Here is a 19,244-nt window from a genome sequence, read left to right on the forward strand (position 1 = left end):
AGCTTTACGTATAGGGCCCATAGAGCTCTTGAAGGATTAGTCTCTTACAATCCATAGGGAAAACTCTTGTGGAAAAACAGCATCAAATACTTGAATGGTAATTTGGGTTTCTCTTTTTATTCTTCTTTTTATTATTACTAGTACTACTACTAGTAGTAATAGTATTTAACACTTTATTAACTTTGTACCCATGTTGTAGTCCCCTCCCTTATCTCTTCCCAGTCCCACACTCACTCTTTCTTTCCCCTCTATTACCCTCCCCTACTACACTGATAGGGGAAGACCCCTCCCCTACTATCTGACCCTAGCTTATCAGATCTCTTCAGGACTTCCTGGATCCTTTTCTTCTCTGGGCTGGCTAGTTCACCCTACCAGGGGGAAGTGATCAAAGAGCAGGCAACCTAGTTCATGTAAGAAACTGTCCCTGTTCCCCTTACTAGGACACCCACATGTCTATGGCCTACATTTGAGCAGGGTATCTAGGTCCTCTCTATGCATGGCCCTTGGTTTATGCATCATTCTCTGCAGGACACCTCTTCCTTAAGCCTCTCTGTACTCTGCCCAAAGTTTGGCTGTGAGTCTAGGCATCTGCTTCAATCAATCCCTGCTGGGTGGAGTTTTTTGGAGGACATCTGTTAGACTCCCATTCTGTTCCCTCTCTTATACCACTTTCAGTGTCTATCCTGTTTGCCCTTCTAAATGAATATTAAGCATCTTCCCTAGGGTCCACCTTGCTTTGCTTCTTTAGGTCTATAGAGTTTAGTAGGTTTATCCTATATTATATGGATAATACCAACTTACAAGTGAGTATATACCATGTGTGTCTTTCTGCCTCACTCAGGAAGATCTTTTCTAGGACTATCCATTTGCCTGAAAATTTCATGATTTCCTTGTTTTTAATAGCTGAATAGTATTCCATTGTGTAAATGTGCTACAATTTCTGTATCCAATCTTCCGCTGAGGGACATCTAGGCTGTTTCTAGATTCTGGATATTACAAACCCTTGCACAAATGTAGCCCATGGCAGTTCAGTGTCCAAGTGAGTTCCATAGCAATGGGAAGAGGGACTGCCTCTGACATAAACTGATTGGCCTGCTCTTTGATCACTTTCTCCTGAGGGAGAGGGGGAAACAGCCTTACCAGGCCACAGAAGATGACAATGCAGCCATCCTGATGAGATCTGATAGACTAGGATCAGAAGGATGGACAGGGGGACCTCCCCTATCAGTGGACTTGGGGAAGGGCATGCGTGAAGAAGGAGGAGGGAAGGTGGGATTAGAAGGGGATGAAGGAAGAGTTTATGGGTGGATACAAAGTGAATAAAGTGTAATTAATAAAAATTTAATAAAAAATTTTAAAAAACTGCTATGAACATAGTGGACCAAATATCCTTTTTGTATGGTTGAGTATCTTTCGGATATATGCCAAGGAGCGATAGCACTATTCCCAATTTTCTGAGAAAGCATCAGATTGTTTAATGGCAAATTTTAAAAATAAAAGGGGTGTATGTACCCACCTAAGTACTCACATGTCATGCTATATTTAGGTATACTAACTTTATTGATAGCTTTTGCAATTTCATTAATTATTACTAATCATTAAAATTTATTTACTTTGTATTCCTGCTGTGTCCCCTTCCCTCCTCTCCTCCCAATCCCACCCTCCCTTCCTCTCCTTTCCCTATGCCCCTCCTCTAGTACACTGATAAGGGAGGTCCTCCTCCCCTTTTATCTGATCCTAGTCTATCAGGTCTCATCAGGACTGGTTGCATTTTCTTCCTCTGTGGCCTGGCAAGATTGCACCTGGGAGGAAGGGGTGATCAAAGAGCCTGCCACTGAGTTAATGCCGGAGAAAGCCCCTGCTCCCCTTACTAGGGAATCCACTGTGGGCTATATTTGAGCAGAGGTTTTAGGTCCTCTCCATGCATGGTCCTTGGTTGGGGTATAGTCTCAGGAGAGCCACTTTGGCTCAGGTTTTGTTTGTTTGTTTTGTTTTGTTGTTTGTCTTTTGACTCTGTTGGTATCATTTTGGAGCTCCTGTCCTGTCCAGGTCTTTCTATGACCCCATTCTTTCAGAAAATTCCACGCTTCTGCCCAAAGGGAATAAATTGTAATAAATAAATAAATAAATAGGAAAAAAGCAAGTTATGTTAGCTATTCTTTTAATTCTCTAATACTTGCCTATATTAGTTAGTCTAGCCGTGAAGGCAAAGAATACTTTGTCTCATTTTATAGCAACTATTTTTTCCATTAAGTCTAGAAAGGAGATATAGAGTCTATTTGCTCATAGGTAAGAAACTGTTGTATAACTTTTGAGTTAGTCGAACATCAGGGAGCCTGGTAACATGAGAAAAAACAAAAAACAAAACAATAACAACAACAACAACAAAAAACCCACAAGGACTTTGACTTAAGCAGCCAGGCTTTTGACTTAGGTCCAGAGGGGAGGGTAATGCCAATCATTTTGGAAGTTCACTACCTTTGTTACACAGACGTGTTTCTCTTTCTGTCTGTCTTTCTACCAGGTAATCTAATCTCTCAAAGAGACTCTTAAAACAATATAAGTTCTTATTATTGCCATTGATTTCATTCCATAATTACAAGCTAAGATCATATTGTTGAAGGCATGACTCAGTTCTAACACAGGATTTGATGGCACTGACTGGAACTTGCAGGGAACACTCTCTTCTGAATACTGTCTCTCATATAGCCTCAGGGTGCGCTGGAAGCTCTATGAGAACAAAAGTAATTAACAGTCCTACCAAGACACAAAGCCTGGGAACCACAACAATGAATAGCATGGCAAGATATCTCCAAGGGATCAGAGGTCTCTTATATCTTGGGATAGCCAACAACTGTTTATTATGACTTATTGCTCACTCAGTAGACAAAAAAATCATGTATGTTATTTTAAATCCAGCCACATAACCATGGCCCTGAGGTTCTAGACTCCCCAGAAGAATTTGTTACTATCTGTTGCCTAAATAAGTAAAATTTATAACTGCACTCTACCTACTTATCCTCATAGACGGCGAAGTGTACTCCTCACATTACCAAAAAAGCATCATTTGGCAGCAGATAGAAATCCTACAGACATCCAAAACTGTTCAAAACATAGAGAACAACGAACAGTGGGGTTCCCAACATCAATCAGTACTTTAACAGCAACCATAGGCCGTATACATAAAGCTCGTGGAAGAACATGGGGTAAAAGCACTATTCCTAGTTGTCTGAGAAAGCGCCAGATTGATTTCCAGAGTGGTTGTACAAGTTTACATTCCCACCAGTAATGGAAGAGGGTTCCCCTTTCTCCACATCCTCTCCAGCATGTGTTGTCACTTGAGTTCTTCATCTTGGCCATTCTGATGGGTGTAAGGTGAAATCTCAGGGTCGTTTTGATTTGCATTTCGCTAATGGCTAATGAGGTTGAGCATTTCTTTCAGTGTTTCTCTGCCATTTGATATTCCTCTTTCGAGAATTCTCTGTTTAACTCTGTTCCCCATTTTTTTTTAATTGGATTACTTGGTTTGTTGCTTTTTCAGCTTCTTTAGTTCTTTATATATACTGGATATTAGCCCTCTGTCAGATATAGGGTTGTTGAAGATTCATTCCCAATCTGTAGGCTGTTGTTTTGTTTTGATGATGGTGTCCTTTGATTTACAGAAGCTTTTCAGTTCCATGAGGTTCCATTTATTGATTGTTGATCTTAGAGCCTGTGCTGTTGGTGTTCTGTTCAGGAAGTTGTCTCCTGTGCCAATGAGTTCAAGGGTATTCCCCACTTTTTTTTTCTGATTTAATGTGTCTGGTTTTATGTTGAGGTCTTTGATCCACTTGGACTTTAGTTTTGTGCAGGGTGATAAGTATGGATCAAGACCCAGCCATACCACTCCTAGGTATATATCCAAAAGAGGCTCAAGTATACAATAAGTACATTTGTTCAACCATGTTTGTAGCAGCTTTTTTTGTGATAGCCAGAAGCTGGAAACAGCCCAGATGCCCCTCAACTGAAGAATGGATGCAGAAATTGTGGTATATCTACACAATGGAGTATAACTCAGCAATGAAAAATAAGGAAATCATGAAATTTGTAGGTAAATGGTGGGACCTAGAAAGGATCATCCTGAGTGAGCTGTCCCAGAAGCAGAAAGACATACATGGTATATACTCACTCATATAGACATAATATAGGATAAACCTACTAAAAACTGTATATCTAAAGAAACTAATGAAGAGAGAGGAACATGACTAAAATGCTCAATCCCCATCCTGAAAGGCAAAGAGGTTGGACATCAGAAGAAGAAGAAAACAGGAAACAACCTAGGAACCATCCACAGAGGTCCCCCGAAAGCCTCTGCCCTGCAGACTATCAAAGCAGATGCTGAGACTTATAGCCAACTGTTGGACAGAGTACATGGAATCTTATGTAAGAAATGGGAAATAGAAAGAGCTGGAGAGGACAAGAACCATACAAGGAGGGGAGAAGGGAAGAGCTTATGGGGGACACAAAGTGAATAAAGTGTAATTAATAATAAAAAATTAAAAAATTGAACAAGGGGTAAAAGATTAAAATCAAAGTTTTAAAACATACCTCTGGAATGAGCTTCAGGACTTTCATTGGGAATGTTGACCCCACTTCATTGTGGTTGTTTGCAGGGTCCAGTAAAAGATGCTGTTAGAATTTTCTCAGGACAGGTCATGAATGCTGAAACCACATCTGGACAGTTCTTACTATAATAGGTCACAGACATGATGCCTATCGTCATGGGTGCAGCTGAAAATATTGCCACCATTGATGAGTATCCCTTTTTGATTTCCTGTGAGGTTCCTTGTATGATCACTTTCGTGGCTACCATTACGTGATTAAGTCATACCATGCTATGTAGGAAATAAAACAGAAATGATATAATCACCATTGCATGAACACACGTTTTTGGTATGTATTAATGAGAGAAAAGAACATGAGGAAATTTTAGTCCCTCACATTTAAAACAGATGAACATAGGAGCTAGATATGATTGGCTCTTGCATAATGAATAACACACAAATTTATATCTGAGAAAAATAACCAGCTACCTATAGTACAGTACCTACAGTGTACTCAAACACTTAAAATGCACATGACAGATAATAACTTGTTTGGAATAACAAGAAAAGTACCTAGCACAAAACACCACACATATTTTTGCTGTTGGTGGGTTATAAAAAAATTAAAATATGAGCTTGTTTAAATTCACCATGTGGTTTAAGTATATTTTTGCCTCTTGTTCACCTTCCTTGATGGCTTGGAATAAATACTTATCAATGTGTCATATTTTACTGCTTTTGATCCTCAGTGATAATAAATTGTAAAAGGTATTTTAACATATTTTTATTAACTTGTAGAGAAATTTATATTTTCATACAATGTATTAGAACAGACTCATCCTGACCCGATTTTAACTCCTCGCAAATCTACACTCTACCCTTCACCTCACCTTCCGAGTTTTAAACAGAAAAAAAACTGTGGTTTAGTTTTACAATGTTGTATAGGTCAGCTTTTTCTTGTTTGTTTTTGTTAATTATGAAACATTGGGTGCTTAGTGTCAAAAACCAAAAGAATTATACCTGGTTAATTTTGCTTTTAGTTTTCAAATATTTCTTTGTAGAAACTAAAACATTAACAACCATTGCTCCAACATATGACCATACTGGGTTCTCTTCTTTCTGAGTTGCTTAGATACCATGTCTAACTTCTTAAAATTTCTAAATTCTGATCTTTCAGTCTTCATGAAAAACAGTTATATCAAATTCTGGCTACCATAAGTCTATACCAACTTTCTAAGAGATATATAACCAGATATAAACACTGATACCTGAACATCATACCATTTAATGTATACAGGAAGAATATATTTGAGCATTGGGTTTATAAATCAGGCTGTGCCTAATATATTGTGGTATAGTAGACTCATCTACAAATGTAAATAATAAGGAGTATTGGGAGATGCTTAAGACCCTCTGATTTATGTTGCAAATAAATATCCAAGGTGCTATAATATTTCTCCAAATCTTCCCTTCATATGGGAAAAAAGCCTAAAACATAAAATAAAATTTGTTAATATTTTATTTTAACATAAATGAATATAGAGGCTTAGGAAACGTTGCACCATTGACAGCACAATCAACATTATGTAAACTACTTATTTAAATTATGTGTTTATCAATTTCCCACGATAACAAAAGATCTGTTAATTCCAAACACAGTGTTGTATCCTTCAACAGTTTTAACAGGTGAATTTTTCTATAGTTGCAAGAAACTATCCACATTTTAACTCACAACGAACACATATCATAATTTAATATCAGTATTTTTTCTATTTACAACATGTACTCTATCATATTTGAAACCATCATATTGATGTATTTATTGTTAAAAACCCCAGCTTGAATTGTCTTAACATGAATATGAAGGCAAACCATGTTTGTGTTGCTATCTGATCAAAATGTGGAATAACCAATGAGTTCTAGGGTATTTCCCACTTTTTTTTCAAGCCGATTTAATGTGTCTGGTTTTATGTTGAGGTCTTTGATCCACTTGGACTTCAGTTTTGTGCAGGGTGATAAATATGGATCTATTTTCATTTTTCTACATGTAGACATCCAGTTGGACCAGCACCATTTGTTGAAGATGCTATCTTTTTTCCATTGAATGGTTTTGGCGTCTTTGTCAAAGATCAGGTGTCCGTAAGTGTGTGGGTTTATTTCTGGGTCCTCTGTTCAGTTCCATTGATACACCATTCTGTTTCTATGCCAGTACCATGCAGTTTTTAAAACTGTTGCCCTATAGTACAGCTTAAGATCAGGGATGGAGATACCTCCAGAAGATCTTTTATTGTAGAGGATTGTTTTAGCAATTCTGGGTTTCTTGTTATTCCATATGAAGTTGAGAATTTTTCTTTCCAGGTCTGTAAAGAATTGTGTTGGTAATTTGATGGGCATTGCATTGAATCTGTAGATTGCTTTTGGTAAGATGGCCATTTTTACTATGTTAATCTTGCCAAGCCACGAGCATGGGAGATCTTTCCATCTTCTCATATCTTCTTCTAATTCTTTCTTCAGAGATTTGAAATTTTTTTCATACAAGTCTTTGACTTCCTTGGTTAGGGTTACTCCGAGGTACCTTATGTCATTTGTGGCTATTGTGAAGGGTGTTGTTTCCCTAATTTCTTTCTCAGCCCTTTTGTCTTTTGTATACAGGAGGGCTACTGATTTTTTTGAGTTAATTTTTTATCTGGCCACTTTGCTGAAGGTGTTTATCAGCTGTAGGAGTTCTCTGGTAGAGTTTTTGGGGTCACTCACATATAGTATCATATCACTGCAAATAGTGATAATTTGACTTCTTCCTTTCCAATTTGTATCTCCTTGATCTCCTTCAACTGTCTTATTGCTCTAGCAAGGACTTCCAGCACTATGTTGAAGAGATATGGAGAGAGTGGGCAGCCTTGTCTTGTCCCTGATTTTAGTGGGATTGCTTTAAGTTTCTCTCCGTACAGTTTGATGTTGGCTATAGGCTTGCTGTATATCGCCTTTACTATGTTTAGATATGTGCCTTGTATCCCTGATCTCTCCAATACTTGAACTCATTGGTACAGGAGAAAACTTCCTGAACAGAACACCAACAGCACAGGCTTTAAGAGAAAAAATCAATAAATGGGACCTCATGAAACTGAAGAGCTTCTGCAAAGCAAAGGGCACCGTCATCAAAACAAAGCGACCACCTACAGATTGGGAAAGAATCTTCACCAACCCTTTATCTGACAGAGGACTCATATCCAGTATATATAAAGAACTAAAGAAGCTGAAAAGCAGCAAACCAAGTAATCCACTTAAAAAATGGGGAACAGAGCTAAACAGAAAATTCTCTGTAGAGGAATACCAAATGGCAGAGAAGCACTTAAAGAAATGCTCAACCTCACTAGCCATTAGGGAAATGCAAATCAAAACAACCCTGAGATTTCACCTTACACCCATGAGAATGGCCAAGATCAAAAACTGAAGTGACAACACATGCTGGAGAGGTTGTGGAGAAAGGGGAACCCCTCTCCACTGCTGGTGGGAATGTAAACTTGTACAACCACTCTGGAAATCAATCTGGCGCTTTCTCAGACAACTAGGAATAGCGCTTCCTCAAGATCCAGCCATACCACTCCTGGGCATATATCCAAAAGAGGCTCAAGTACACAATAAGGACATTTGCTCAACCATGTTTGTAGCAGCTTTATTTGTAATAGCCAGAAGCTGGAAACAACCCAGATGCCCCTCAACTGAAGAATGGATGCAGAAATTGTGGTACATCTACACAATGGAATATTACTCAGAAATGAAAAATAAGGAAATCATGAAATTTTCAGGTAAACGGTGGGATCTGGAAAGGATCATCTTGAGTGAGTTGTCCCAGAAGCAAAAAGACACACGGTATATACTCACTCATATAGACATACAACATAGGACAAACCCACTAAAACCTGTGCATCTAAAGAAACTAAGCAAGAGAGAGGACCCTAACTAAAATGTCCAATCCCCATCCAGAAAGGCAAAGAGGATGGACATCAGAAGAAGAAAACAGGAAACAACCTAGGAACCTCCCACAGAGGGCCTCCGAAAGCCTTTGCCCTACAGACTATCAATGCAGATGCTGAGCCTGATGGGCAACTGTTGGGCAGAGTGAAGGGAATTTTATGTAAGAAATGGGAAATAGTAAGAGCTGGAGAGGACAGGGTCTCCACAAGGAGAGCAACAGAACCAGAAAATTTGAACACAGGGAATTTCCCAGAGACTTAAACTCCAACCAAGGACTATTCATAGAGATAACCCAGAACCCTGCACAGATGTAGCCCAGGGCAGTTCAGAGTCCAATTGGGTTACATAGTAATGTGAAGAGGGACTGCCTCTGACATAATCTGATTGGCCTGCTCTTTGATCACCTCCCCCTGGGGGGGAGAAGCCTTACCAGGCCATAGTAGGACAATGCAGCCACTTTTGATGATAGACTAAGATCAGAAAGGAGAGGAGAACCTCCCCTATCAGTGGACTTGGGGAGTGGCATGCATGCAGAGGGAGGAGGGAGGGTGGGATTGGGAGGGGAGGAGGGAGGGGCTTATGGGGGGATGCAGAATGAATAAAGTGTAATTGATGAAAAATTAAAAAAATGTGGAATAACTGAGGCAAACATAGTAAAAGAAGCTTGAAAACGTTTAAAAAAACTTTATAGAAATTATTCATGATTCTTGTGTTGCTAGAAATTATCTAGAGTAACTAACAGAATTAATAAGATAATTTTTCATTTGTAAATTTTTCTTCAGTGTACTCAAACACTTAAAATGCACAATGTTTCTTTTTCTTAGAGAAGATATCTTGCTTTCTTTCTGTCAGTGCACCAAAAACTATGTCATTTTTACATGACCTCATAAAGCCAGCCATTAATATTCTTTGGCTGATCTTTAGTCAGAGCTACAGCATTCTCTAAATATGAAAATGTTTTCCATTTAAGCTGCAGTGTGAGTTATAGAGTGAGAGCCTAACTTTGCATGTTCTCTGGTTGATGAAGAAAAGTATGCTGCCGCTGAAGGAAGGGTGGCTGTAGGCCTGTATGTCAGGCATATTTCTGATGTCTTCTTTGCCTGACTAAACTGGCCTTCAAAAATTCAAAAAGTCTACCTGAAACTTATACGTCAGAGCTATACATTCCTTCATCAACACAGCAAGAGGGACTACACATGATTTCACATATGCTCTACGAGTAAACTCTCCTTGGAGGAAAATGCCCATGTGGACCTTGCTGAGAAAACTATTTTTTTACCAACCAGTTGAGTATTTAATGTGTTTTCCCATTCTTTTGTAAAGGCAAAAGAAAAAATTTATTCCATGACTTACAGTCCAAAGCACTGGGTGGGAAAAATTAAAGACAGAATTAAGTAAAATGGCTTTAACAGGGCAGTTTTGGGAGAAAAGGATAAGCAGTTTTTTTAATCAATTAATATATTTATTATTATTATTATTATTTATTACAATTTATTCAATTTGTATCCTGGCTGTGGCCCCCTGCCTCATATCCTCCCAAATACCCTCTCTCCATCTTCTTCCCCTATTCCCCTCCCCTAGTTCACTGATAGGGAAGGTCCTCCTCCCCTTCTATTTGACCCTAATAAATGGGTTTTTCAATTGACATTTGATTTAAAACATGTTTTGTTGTAACTAATATAGGCTATTTTCAAAACAATCTTGGCCAGAAGTAATACCATATTATCATTACACAGTGACTTACAAGGTTGATAAACTGAATATTTTACTGATTTCCCTAAAACTCAAAGTTAGAGAACAGTATATACATTAATCAGTTTAATTTTATCCATGTTACAATCTATACACATATTTACACATTATGCTTTACAAATTTACCTACATAACAAACAAACTTTTACTTTTTGTAAAAGAAATAAGACAAATGAGAACACATATTCAGATATTATAAGGCTCTGTTTTTATGAGGACAGCAGAAGAATCAGCAGAGTCAAAATGGAGGTTACAAAGAGCTACAGGGAAGAAAGAGGGAAAGCATAGGACCAGAGATTTTTTTTGAAGTGATAGGATCTTGGGTATAATAGGGGTGATCTTTACATTGGTGTCCACTACCATGAATATAGTAAATAATCATGAGTTTGAGTTATATTTACAAATGTAAACATATTTATCATGATGCATAATGCCAAGTCTCTGTGAGCTCATATGTCACCAGGCCTGTTGTATCTGGAAGACTTGTTTCTTTGCTATCTTTCAACTCTACTTGCTCATACATTCTTTCTACCTCTTCTTTCCAACAGATCCATAAACCTGGAGGGGAGAGATTTGATGGAGATACCTCATTTATGACTGAGGACTAAGTGTTCCAAGGTTTCTCACTTTCTTCATATTGTTCAGTTGTGGGTGTCTGTAGTTGGTCCCATCTCTTGCTTTTCTGATAATGGCTGAACAAGTCACTGATCTATGAGTATAGCAGAATGTTGTTAGGAATCACCTTATTTTTACCTCCCTTTAGTAGAACGGTAGTATTTGGTTATTTCCTTGGTCTATGATAGTCTAAGGTTCTTGGCAACCTAAGTAGTGTTGGCTGGTGCTTTTATCTCAGGTCAGGATCATAATTCCAATTATATGGTTGGTTATTCTCACAACCATTTTGCCACTATTGTACCATCGCATCTTGCAGAAATTGTAGATCAAAGGCATGAGTTTGCATGCACCTTTCTTCTCTGGTACTGTCCAGGGTATCTTGCAGTACCATGACTACTCTAACTACGGGAAGGTTCTAGTGGACTCCAACTCGATTAACTCATGTTCAGTGAGTCATATAGGAGTTGTCTTCAGCAAGAGGAACTAGCCATCAGTTTGTGTGTGTAACCAATAGCCTTGGCAATAGTACTCTAACCCCTGATTGATCTTTCAGCCACCCTAAATATTTTTAATGTAGTTATCCATACAACAATTATTACTAAGAATCCAATTATTTTCAGTATTATGAACAATGATAATAAGACGTTCAATTTCACTCAATACTACGAAAATATCCTGCAGAATAAAGTAAGGCTGGTGATTTCTTGAGAGGAGCAGACATGTTAGAGTGTTATATCACATTTAACATTGAATCTGCAGAGTGTGAATTTTGAAAATGGAATGTATATCTTCCCTAAAGTGAATGCGTTTGGTCCTTAACCACACTGGAAATTACAGTTTAGTTGTGAAGACAAGCCTTAAGTAAACAAAGATTCACTAAAAATTCTAAAGCATAACTAGAAAGTGTATAATATTCCTGACTTTTTTTTATCAGCTTCCCACATTCTCTGCAAGAAGGGCATAAAGGAGACACCCACAGTAAAAGCAGAGTCAGGTCGGGTGCAGATCAGGCAAAGCCTGCAAGTCGTCAGAGAGCTTGGTGTCTTTTGTCATGACGAGGGGAGAGGATAAACTTAGTCTAAGGAGTGGGCATGATGTGTCTCCTGTGCTTTTCCAGATTCCATCATTCAATTAGAATTTCACTGGAACATACCAGAAAGTAACTGAGCATTCGTAAGGACTGGGAGTTACTTGAGTTCTGTAAACTAAACATGGGCTAGAGAATGTCTCAGCACCCAAGTGTCAGTCCCAGAATCCACATTCACATGCGCATAACTGTCTGCTGTAATTCCACTTGTGGCCTGCGTGGACACCTGCACGTGCGTGCGCACACACCATTAAAAGATAAAAATAAAACCACAAAAATAGCTTCCTGGATGCAAAGCATTGTTAATAGGGAAATGGTTTACGCAGTTAATTTAACTATTCAAGTCAGAGTCAAGCTGGTCAGAACAAACAAGGGTGAAGTAAAGATGAAGATGTGCAGAGATTAAACCCTTACATATAACATTAAATGGATTAATGTGGAGGCGATAAAAGTGAGTATCAGTTGCTGATACCTCAGAGATATTCACATAGAATGACAGACATGGAAATTAGCACTGAGGTGGGAAAAGCAGCCTTTCCTGAAGGATCTTTAGGTGATTGAAATTTCATGAATTATTTTAAAATCCTTTATAGTAAATGTGATCACCAAAATGTAGGTTTTTTTTTTTACTTTTTAAAATTTATTTTTTTATTTATTATAATTTATTCACTTTGTAACCCAGCTGTAGTCCCCTTCCTTTTTCCCTCACCCCCTCCCTCCTTTTTCTCCTCCCATGCCCCTCCCTTAGTAATTTGAGAGATGGAAAGAGGGTACTGGATAAAGCCGCAAGCAATTTAGCTGAAGAGAAGCAGAAAACAATGGAGGAGTTTGGGGAGAAAGTAAAAAATAAAAGAGGAGAGACTAAAAAATATGCTGTGTCATTGTGACATAACACAGTTCAGAGGTCATGAAGGAAAACAATGAAAGGCAGGCATAAAGCCATGACAAAAGGAGGATGAAGAACTCTACTCCTGCAGCAGCAACTGAAGCCATGAAATATGAGACCTCTACTGCTACCAGAGTTCCTTATGTTTAGGGTAATAGCTGTGTTTGTTCCTCTGGTGGTATGCGGTCTTCCTGAAAGCTGTTACTGCTACAGCCTGGGGATATTGCTTTCCTTTTCTGTGTCTCCCAACAAAACAAAAAGACCAGTGGATAGAACTGTTTCCCCATGCAAGCTGAATTCATTCATGTGCTGAGGAACACACACTGTCTACTCTGATTTCACTGACAGCCTTTTTCAAAGACCACTATAGCAATTTGCAATTTTCTCGATCTATTCCATTGAAGTGCACATAGTATAGAAAAGGGCATTTTATCAAAACTTCTTCGACTTCACAGTGTTCTGTAATCAACATGTATGCTGAATGAAACATGAAATTATGGGATGGGGCACACAAACTTTACTTTTAATATGATTGAGCACATGCAAATAAAGGAATGAAAAATTTAAGAAAGTGCTACATGAGCCAAATGTTCACAACTTTTGAAGTTGTTTGTTTCTAAAATGAAAATACTTGGGTGGACAGCAGTGTGACTTAGAGAGACTATAAAGAGCTGAACATATGTGTAAGTGTTGAGGGGAAAGACTGTATGTTCATGTCGTATAAGTTTGTCCTAAGATTTTTTTGTGTTAAATACATCATTCTTAATACTACAATATGGTTTCTTTTCCCAAAAGGGATAAGTAAAGTTTGATAAGAGTAAAACATTTTTTTTAAAATAAAAGTCATCAGGAGAGTAAAAATAAACATTTAGAATCAGTCAGGAATGAAGACAGTTAGATGAGCAATGACTCATTCCTAAAGACTCAGTTCAGAAAATATTGAAGCATATGGTCCCCAATGTCCTTGAAATTAATACTGATATGGCTTTAGAATGCTATTTCAATGTTAGGCATATTTCTAATCTATTAGCACATTTTCCAAAATCCATGCTTCTTCCTATTTGAGGCTGTGAAAATATTAAACTGCCATTAACAAATGTTTTAATCAACACAACCCTTTCGATAGGTGAAAGGAGTAGTCATTACACACAACTTCTGGCAACCAAGTACAGGTTTCACAAGAGTGCTGAGTAGTATAAAATAGTGTTTGAAGTAAGAAATGGCTCAGCCACAGTTGTCACAGTTAGACATTAAATTACTTTGCTGAACGAAATTCAGTACCTGAGCAGGTACCCTTCACTGTGTTATGCCTGATTTATTCATTTGAGAATGATTTTAAGCAAAAGAAAAATTACACTTATTTTACTTATAATGGATCATATAGTTTTATGAACAGATTGAAAACGTAGAGCATCTTTTGTGTCTCAGAGAACTTCTGACTATGGCCTTGCAGATATGTAGATGATAAAACAATGCCAGTCGTGAACAGGAATATTTTGGGGTGTAGGTGTTTTAGGAGATTTGAGAACTGTGAGCTCAGGTAGGAAATAATAGCTGTCAGTTTACACGGCTCCCCAAACACCATCTTAATTAGATGTAAATTTGTTACACTAATAATGAAACTGGAATGTGGCAAAAACGTGTTTTCTTCTTAATTGCTTGTTTTTCCTTTTAATTGGATTTTGAAATTGTTTAATAATACAAGCAACATATTTCAAATGTGGAACACTTCAGAGTAGACATGACTGACATTTCGTACAGCAATAAACAAAATGAGGATGCTAGTTTTTCAAAATGGGAATGAGGTTATTCAAGTCTAGAAGTAAGTTGACTCTTCTATTCTTGCTGGAGTGCCGTGAGACTTGAAGGAGGTTATGACAGTGCCAGGGAATGTAGCTACACACTATAGATGGCTGGTTCAAAAATAACTGCCAATATGAACAAAATCACCTGATAAAATTTACATTCGTTAAGATATTCAACAAAAATGTAATTACTTGATTCAGTCTTTCACTGGTGTGCATGTGTGTGTGTGCATGTTTGTGTGTGTGTGGATCTGTGTGTCTGAGTGCCTGTGTGTGTGTGCGCATGTGCATTTGTAGGCATATCCGTGTGGCACAATGGACAAGTGGAGCTCAGGCGACCCTTGTGAGAGTCCATCCTCTTCTTTGATCTTGAGGGTTCTGAGAATCAAAGTTAGGTAATTAGACCTGGAGTCAAGCACCATTACCTGCTGAGTCATTTCGTCAGTCCCACAGATTTCTCTTTTCAACACAGTTTAATGTTGGGTGGATTTTTCAAATTCCTAGCAAACAAATTTTCACTTGTTTGCTCTTCACACACACCATATAATGCATCTCAACCCCAATTATCTCAAGTAATCTTGTTTTTCTCTTTTTCTTAGAGTTATGTGTCCCATATGTCATTATTGGCAATCTAGCCTTTAATTTTTTAACTGAGAATTCCATTCCATTTTCAGTGATTTTCCATGACTTGTTCTCTAATTATAACAGTACTAAACTCACCTTTTCTATTGTATTTTCTGGAAAGAAATACTTTCTGATTTGCACATGGATATAGTTACTTTCTATTGCTGTTCTAAACTACTCTGGTTAAGAAAAATATATATGTTAGTATTAAAGATTCATTTTTGCTCATATCATGGCAAGGAAGTGAAGTCACCCGGAGTTCAAAGCAGCTGTATTCAAGGTTTGAGAAGAGCTAACAGTGAATACTTGTGTTATCGTTCACTTTCTCTTCTTATGCATCCCAGGATTACATCCAAGCAATCCCACCACCTGCAAGGAGCAGAACTGAAATCAGCTGCTTAAGATAATCACCCACAGGAATGCCCACCCACTGCCTCTCATCAATTTGCCAGTTACGGTAACCATCACAACCATGTCCCTAACATGTTAATTTGTCAGTGTAAAGACATTTATTGAGTACCTCTCTCATCTACTCTGTTATAGTTTGTGACACAGCAATGATCTTGAAAGGCAAAAGTTATGTGTGATATGATAATTCCCACTCTACTGCTAGTGTAAAAACCACTCATAAAATCATAAAATTTAAAGCAAGAATGTCAAAATTGATTATTAAAATGAGGATTTTAGTGACAGTTGTTGGTCAGCAGTGGGGTTAAATTTTAAACAGAATGATCAACTCAGAATTCAATTGAGAGGCATGGGGCATCATGAAGGCCTTGGCAACTGATGGAAGAAATCTCTGTTAAAACAGAGAGATCCATGTCAGAAATCTGTATTCTCGTAAACATCATGCATGCAGACTAGGAAGCAGAGGAGGTGGAGAAGATGGCAGAGCCATGACAGAGGCAAGATCTTACACAGGATTCAAAGATCCTTAGTTGTCTTCACTCTGTCAGTGTCTGCCACAATGCAACTTGGCCATTTCCTTAACACTAAGCACAAAGAAGCTTTCATTCTATCTCTGAGACCCTGAAACACTGAATTCTCATAAAAGACCCCTGTGCCCAGATATATTTGGTCCTTGTGGAGCTACTGTCCTCTCCAGGTCATAGTAATTCCCTCTTCTTTCATATGATTCCCTGCACTCTGCCCAAGGTTTGGTTATGAGTCTCAGCATCTGCTTTGATACACTGCTAGGTAGAGTCTTTCAGAGGCCCTCTGCAGTAGGCTCCTGTCCTGTTACTTGTTTGTTACTACATCCAGTGTCCATTCCATTTGTCTTTCTAAGTGAGGGTTGATCATCTTACCCAGGGTCCTCTTTCTTGTTTATCTTCTTTAGGTGTACAGATTTCAGTATGTTTATCCTATCTTATAGGTCTAGTACTCACTTTTAAGTAAGTACATACCATGTGTGTCTTTCTCCTTCTGGGATACCTCACTCAAAATGATCTTTTCAAGTGCCCACCATTTGCCTGCAAATTTCATGATTTCCTTGTTTTTAATTGCAGAGTAGCATTGCATTGTGTAAAAGAGCTTTTGTATTAAGTCAGCGGAACTGACCTTGACTTAATGATCCTAATTTCACCAAGACGGTAACATGTCCTAAGTACAAAATTAGACATCAGTGTTAATCACAAAACCATCTACAGAAAACACATTTTTAGTAACTTCTTTACCAACTTAGTGTTCTTCTCTTGCTACTAAAGATTCTGTCCCTTCTACTTTTTTTTATTAACTCCTCAAGGCTTATTAATATATTTTCATTTTCTCATGAAGAACTCTAATCTGTGCAACACTTCCAGTAAAGAGAGAGCTTTTTTCCTCTTCCTGTAAACATGACTAGTTTCTCAACATATTATATAGAGTAATGACTCGAATTTTCTTTTCCACTATTCAGAATTTGGGAATGGAGGCTGAATCATTCATAAATACAATTTTTAAAAAAGGTTCAGAAGAAAAAGCCCTATAGTACCATCATATCACCCAGGCATTTTCTCTAGTCTAAGGAGATTCAAGAACATGACAATTGCCCTGATATGGAAGGATTTATAGAAATTAGAGAAATAAGTTGTTGTTGGTTGCTAGATGAGCCATTTCTTTTCTTTTTTCATTTTTTTTTTTTTTTTGGTCAGTGCTATGTTTGTCATGTGTCAAGCTTTTATATAGATTCTTTTGTTCATCATACTGACTTATTGATCCTATAAGTCTTTGTCTATTAACATGTCTTTAAAAATAATCCCTCCTTTTAAGCTTCTGTGGTGGTCAATTCCATGTCTCCTTTTTAGTTGCAATGTTCCTATTTTACATCATATTATAACAATATAAAGTGCTAGGTGGATATTGAGTGCTTGAAAAAAATTTAGAATCACACTAAAACGTTTGTATTGTAATTAAGTGTTTAATCTACAATCCCTTTCTGCTCAGGATTTACAATTTAGATAGACATGCAACAATGTTAATTTCAATGTATAATAAAATAATAAAGATAATCTAAATTATGTTTCCAACTTCAGTCTCTATCTGTTTACTAACAACATCAAAATTATTTTCCTAGAATGTTTATGGCCTAATGAAATAAAAAAGAAGTATATGCAAAATAAATTTTGCTGCAGTATAATGCATAGAAGAAGAGAGAGACTAACTAAATTTGAATGTGGGGAGACAGCAATTACATTGTAACATTGATTCAATAGGCTTTCATACAAATCCTAAGACTAGAAGCTATAAAACAATCTTCAGCAAGCTGGGAGAAAATATTGATGTAGAAAATATTTTTTAAATAAACTTAATATTCTGTCTCTTCATTGCTTAGTAATATAATAAGCAAATATGTCCTATGGGAAATTGTTAAAAAGAAGCACAATGAGCAAAACTATTTTTGTTCATTTTTTCCTCTTTTTCTTTCCATAGCTGTTTTTTTATAACGTTTAAGATTTTTATACTGTTTTTATTATGTTTAAGACAAAAGGAAATGCTTTAAGTTCGAATAGTTCTATGTTGATTAATTACAAATCAAAGTAGATAATTGGATACATAAAATCAACTATAACTACCATAGCTCCCTGCATAATGTACGGAACACTAACCCATATTCTGCAACATAAATATGGCCTCTCTAATATAAGGGTTATTTTTCCACCGGGTGATTTACTGCCTTTAGCCTACAAGTGAGCTTTAGAATCTTGCCCACGGCATGTAAGCCCAATAAAACAATCCACAAGTTATCAATTCATCCACTCTTTTAGATAATTCCACCAGGTATGAAGAACACTCTTTTCTTTGTCACTGATTAAGAGCACTGTTATTTTGACAATTTTGTGTAATTTTAGAATGAAGACTTCTAGATTTGTTTACAGACTTTGAGAAACACTCTGAATTCTTGAAGTACTGTATTATATAATTGAGCTCACTCTGCAAAGGCTACTTCCTACTATTGTCTCCCAGTGTCATTTTCTTTCCTTTCTTCAGTGGTTTTACATCAATCTACCAAGTTTATCAAAAGAAAATGGTAAATATATCTACTGCAATTCTGAATCTTCTTCAGAGGAAAACGAATTTATAACCCTTACATTATTTATATTCTACATGACAGTTATAATAAAATATTATTATATACACATTGAAAAATAATTGGAAAGGAGGTGATTTATTGCCTTGGAATATTTCTTTAGTATTAAGCTATATTTCTTAATAATGTGTTTGATAGCCACCAATATTTATATCTTTAACTTGAACGCTTCTATATTTTTCTACAGTTTTTATATTTTCCCTAAGTAGTTAAGGATTTTTTTTTTTATCAGTTACATTTTATTAACTCTGTATCCCAGCCGTGTCCCGATCCCTCATTCCCTCCCAGTCCCTCCCTCCCTCCCTCATCTCCACCGTGCCCCTTTCCAAGTCCACTGATAGGGGGGACC

The sequence above is a fragment of the Meriones unguiculatus genome, chromosome 21, assembly GCF_030254825.1.
Source record: "Meriones unguiculatus strain TT.TT164.6M chromosome 21, Bangor_MerUng_6.1, whole genome shotgun sequence".
NCBI lineage: Eukaryota > Metazoa > Chordata > Mammalia > Rodentia > Muridae > Meriones > Meriones unguiculatus.